General features: G+C 40.5%; 1 pseudogene; it reads left to right on the top strand.

The window, feature by feature from the left end:
- The first annotated feature begins 3,828 nt into the window (after positions 1 to 3,828).
- On the top strand, positions 3,829 to 4,618 carry LOC107144202 (annotated as a pseudogene).
- The last annotated feature ends 1,193 nt before the right edge of the window (positions 4,619 to 5,811 follow it).

The raw sequence follows: 5,811 nt of genomic DNA, 5'->3' as shown, positions 1-5,811 counted from the left end.
CAAGGGGGTAATTAACAGGGATGATGTCATAACACAGATCGCTGCTTTCATCCTGAAAACTATAAAAGTTTCCAACTACTAACTCCCGAGGAGACTTTACAACGAACTAAATAAGTACAAATCCCCCATATCTAAGTGAAAGCATGGTGGAGAAATCTTTTTTCTTTGTTGACACAAAGAAAATCAAATAAAAAAAACAAATGAACATTAAAAGTAGCTCAGTGGGAGAGCACTAGAGCACTTGCCCAGCATGTGCGACCCCCAAGTTCAATTTCAAGTACTGAAAAAAAATCTTGCCATCCTGCAGGTAAAACCTGCCAGAACTCCAGAGGACTGCAGTAGTGTAATAAAGTGCTGGGGTAGCATGTTTGCAAAATCAATGTGACTTCCTCTACAAAGACACCTACCCCCAAGACACCTGGACCTGCTTTAAAAAAAAAAAAATTTTGTAGTTGTAGATGGACAAAATGCCTTTATTTATTGGTTTATTTTTATGTGGTGCTAAGAATTGAACCCAGTGCCTCACACCAGCTAAGCAAGCACTCTGCCACTGAACTACACCCCCAGCCCTGTACCTGGTTTTTACATCCTCACCAGGAAGTAAAGAGTTGAAGGATTTTCATCTTCTGGAACCAGGAGAAGGATGCTGAGCAAATTTCCAATCATTAAATGCCAAGTCCTCTGGGAAATAGTTGCTCAGTGCATTGACAATTCAGGCCTCAGCTACAATAACCCAACTGTTTGAAATTCATTGGGTTCAAATCCCCTTGTGGTGGGAAACCCTAGACCCTTTTCTAGGCTCTACAGGGATTTGCCTGGGATAGTGGGATGGGGCAGGAGAACCTCACATGTTACCCAGTGACTTTCGTTTCTGCTTTCCAGCTCAATCAGAATTGCCTGTTATCTCATTTCTTATTTTCTCTCCACCCCACTCATTGCAACCCTACCATGTTATAAAGCACCCCTTCTTCCGTTTCCCCAAAACTCACTCATCAAGGCTAGTGGGAATGATGACAGAAGTTTACTGAGAATTTGGAGGCAGTAGCATGATACCATCTCACAGAAGGATGCTGAGGAGAATTGAAATTAAGAGAGAGCCTGCAGCCGGGCGTAGTAGTGCACACCTGTAATCAACTCAGGAGGCTGAGGCAGGAGGATCGCGAATTCAAAGCCAGCCTCAGCAAAATTGAGGTGCTAAGCAAGTTGGTGAGACCCTGTCTGTAAATAAAATACGAAATAAGGTGGAGGATGTGGCTCAGTGGTCAGAGTGCCCCTGAGTTCAATCCCTGGAAGAGAGAGAGAGAGAGAGAGAGAGAGGACTCTTTTTCCCAGAATCCTCAGTCCCCAGAAAGGAACCTTCCTTGGGCACTTCTTCCATTCAACCCCCTCCCCAGCCACAGGGTGAGGACTTCTACTCCTTCACTTCCTTTATTCTCTCCCTAGCTCTTTTACCCCAAATACTTCAAATCTCCATTTTATTTTCTTAGGCAAAGCAGTCTAACTTTCTTCTTGTCTCATCCCCAGGCCCCCAGCCCTGCTATCTTTCTCTAACCACGATGGCTCATCAGTTTGTCTAACAAAGTCACTTCCCCCCTCAAGAATTCTGCTGTGTGTCATTCAGAAATGCTGTGTCAGGCAGCAATTAACAGGAAACCCATCTAATGATACCGTAAATCAACAGTGCCCACACATTTTTGGTCTCAGAATTCCTTTACGTTCTTAAAAATTATTGAGGACCCCAATGAGCTTTTTGTTTGTGGGGGTTATATCTATCAATATTTAGTGTCTTAGAAATTCAAACTGAGAAATTTTTTAAAATATGATATTCATTCATTTACTTAAAAATATCATTCAGGGCTGGGAGGTGTGGCTTAGTGGTAGAGTGCTTGCCTAGCATGTGTGAGACACTGGGTTCCACAGAACCACAAAAAAAAGGGGGGAGAAAAAAATCATGCATATGCCTATTAGATGTTGATATAAATAATCCATTTTTATGAAAAACTTTCCAAATCAAAAAATAAGTGAGAAGGATGACATTATTTTACATTTTTGCAAACCTCTTTCATGTCTGACTTAATAGAGGACCGTTGGATTCCCTACGTGCTTCTCCCATCTATTCAAGAACTTCTGGAAAATTCTACCTAACACTTTGAGAGAATGATGAAAAAGGCAAATGGCACAATGTCAAAGAAAATCCCCATAAAAGTCATACTACAAATACCCACCCGATGGGACACAGGTACATAGCTCTTCCAAGATCTGGCTTAACCCAAAGGTAACTTTCCAGACAATAGAGGCCTGCCAACAGCAAGATGCAAGTGAGAGTTCAGTACATTGTAACATTAACAAAGAACAAGTTTGACAAGAAAAAGTAAAATAAACCAGTAAATATTTTGAGAAAGAATTGGTACAGGGTGAATGTCAATATCTAGCAACCATAGATGATGAAGAGGCACAGAAAAAAAAATAAAGTGTTTTTCTTGTTATTGTTTTGTTTTGCTATTGGAGATTGAACCCAAGGGCACTTTACCACTGAACTATGTCCCCAGTTCTTTTTACTTTTTGAGACACCGTCTCTCTAAGTTGCTGAAGCTGGTCTCAACAACTTGTGATCCTCCTGCCTCAGCCTCCTAAGTCGCTGGCCTTACAGATGTGTACCACCTCTCCAGCCAAAGAATAAAGTTTTGAAAACTAGACTTTTAGCTTCCCTTACCTAAGACCTCAGGATATGGTCCGTTGATGGAGCATTTGCTTAGCACACACAGGTCCTCAGTTCCATCCCCAGCACTGGAAGAAAAAAATCTCCATGTAAGAATTCAAAGTATCTTAGGTTAATAACAGAAGTAAATGCAGGAACAAACCAGCTTGTGAAAATCTAGTAGATTGAAATGTTAGAAAAAATTCAGAAAAACAGATTAGTGAAGGTTACCTATTCTCAGCACCACATAAAAATAAATAAATTCAAAGGTGAACAAAGAAGTATTTTAAAAACCTACATACACTCTATAGGTTGTAAGAATGAACAAATAAAAACTTCAATAATCTTAAAAGGAAATAGAATATAGTTAAAGTTCATTGATTAAAGTGGTGAATGTGAACGAAGTGAACTAACTTATTCAAAGAAGGCATCTTACTGTCAAAATCTCACCAGGTGTGATGGTGTACACCTGTAATCCCAGCAAACTGGGAGGCTGAGGTAGGAGGATCGAAAGTTTGAGGCCAACCTCAAGAACTTAGTGAGGCCCTAAGCAAGTTAGTGAGACCCTGTCTCAAAATTTAAAAAAGGGCTGTGTATGTGGTTCAGTGATAAAGTGCCCCTGGTTTCAATCCCTGGTATATATATTAAAAAAAATCAACATTTTTTTTCTTCAAGAGATACACAAACCCAAAACATTATCCACAGAGTAGCAGTGTAAGAGGATATACCTATGTGAAGAGAAGAAAAGCTGGGATTACTATTTTAGTAGCAGATAAAGCAGATGTTGAAGCAAAAAGCAGTACAATCAATAAATAAGGTCATTACATAATGGTCAGATATATATTAAATTAAAACAAAAAGCAAATATATATATAAAAATCATGAAAATCACTAAAAACACTAAACCATTGTGACAAAAACCATAAAAGAAAACGGACAGAGGGGCTGGGGTTGTGGCTCAGTGGTAGAGCGCTTGCCTGGCATGTGTGAGGCACTGGGTTTGGTTCTCAGCACCACATACCAATAAATAAATAAATATCCATCAATGACTAATAAATTATATTTTTTTTAAAAAAAGAGGCACTTGCTTTGAGCTCCTGCTAAACTAGTACCACCACCGTCTCCTTCCCATCACCATCATGATTATCTACTGGGATCTCATGAGCTATGATAAGATGCTCTCCAACATTTACAAGATCCAGGAGATTGCAGACGGCCTCTGCCTAGAGGTGGAGGGCAAGATGGTCAGTAGGACAGAGGGTAACATTGATGACTCACTTATTGGTGGAAATGTCTCCACTGAAGGACCTGAGGGCAAAGGTATTGTAAGCACAGTATTCACTGGTGTTGATATTGTCATGAACCATCCCTTGCAGGAAACCATGCTTCACAAAAGAAGCATACAAGAAGTACACCAAAGATTACGTGAAATCAATCAAAGGCAAACTTGAAGACCAGAGACCAGAGAGGGTGAAACCTTTTAGGACAGGGACTGCAGAACAAATCAAGCACATGCTTGCTAATTTCAAAAACTATCAGTTCTTGATGGGCGCGGTGGCACACGCCTGTTATCCCAGTGGCTCAGGAGGCTGAGGCAGGAGGATCACAAGTTCAAAGCCAGCCTCAGCAAAATCAAGGCACTAAGCAATTCAGAGAGACCCTGTCTCTAAACAAAATACAAAATAGGGCTGGGGATGGGGCTCAGTGGTTGAGTGCCCCTGAGTTCAATCCCTGGTACCAAAAAAAAAAAAATCTACCAGTTCTTTATTGATGAAAACATGAATCCAGATGGCATGGTCATTCTTCTGGATTACCATGAGGACGGTGTGACTCCACATGATTTTCTTTAAGGATGGTTTAGAAATGGAAAAATGTCAACAAATTTGGCAGTTACTTTGGATCTATCGTCTGTCATCATAACTGGCTGCTGGTGCTTGTCATCCGCACAACACCAGGACTTAAGACAAATGGAACTGATGTCATCTTGAGCACATTTATTTTGATTGTGATTTATTTGGAGTGGAGGCATTTTTTTAAGAAAACATGTCATGTAGGTTGTCTAAAATAAAGTGCATTTAAACTCAAAAAAAAAAGAAAAGAAAATTGACAAAAATACAAGAAATAAGGAATAATATTATTTTAATTGAAACCCTCAACATTCTATTTCTGAAAAAAGTAGACAAAAATAAGTTGGAAAATACTAAAGGATTAAATAATTCCTTCAACAGAAATGGGGGAACAACCCACTAAGTTCCAGGGTCTGGGTGACCTGCTGGAAGATAATTCCAAAAACAATACAAACTTAACAAACAGAGAGAGAGATTAAAGATGGGACAAGTTAGCCAGGTAAGGTGGCGCACCTGCAATCTCACTGGCTCAGGAGGCTGAGGCAGGAGGATCACGAGTTCAAAGCCAGCCTCAGCAAAAGCAAGGCACTAAGCAACTCAGTGAGACTCTGTCTCTAAATAAAATACAAAAAAGGGCTGGGGATGGGGCTCAGTGGTCGAGTGCCCCTGAGTTCAATCCCCAGTATAAAAAAAAATTTAAAAATAAAAACAAAATAAGATGCCAATCAGGTGGGAATGTTTTGAAACTCTTAAGCACTTTCTTTGGTAGTGTTGGGTTACAACAGGAAATCCAAAACATTTGTAGTGGACATCTGCTGTTTGTGTTCAGCCCTATCTTTTACCCCTTCTGCTACTCAGAGAATCTACTCTTTCCTTGGGGAAATTTCCCCTCCCCTACTGTGCATGACTAGGGTGGAACTGTCAATCCCATGCTTCTGGGATGAGGTGACTCAGATGGCCAGAATAACTTCTCTGGAAGACAGCAGGTGATTAGAGAAGGCCACCCCTTTACAAAGACTGATATGGATACTAGCAGGGAAGGGAGTCAGTAAATTCTCCAAGATTCTGAGGGTTTAAGGAAGACATAAACTTAGTGACACTGGTGACCATTTCAATTCCCCTGTGAACAGTCTACCTCAGACTGAAACCCACACAAAGAAAAGAAACAACATAAACCAAGTTCCATGGTGCCTGCCTGTAAACACAGCTCCCTGGAGATTGAGGCAGGAGGATTGAAAGTCCAAGGCCAGACCCTAAGCAACTTAG

The sequence above is a fragment of the Marmota marmota genome, unplaced genomic scaffold (genome assembly GCF_001458135.2).
Source record: "Marmota marmota marmota unplaced genomic scaffold, marMar, whole genome shotgun sequence".
Lineage (NCBI taxonomy): Eukaryota > Metazoa > Chordata > Mammalia > Rodentia > Sciuridae > Marmota > Marmota marmota.
This window is presented reverse-complemented; position numbering and strand designations above follow the sequence as displayed.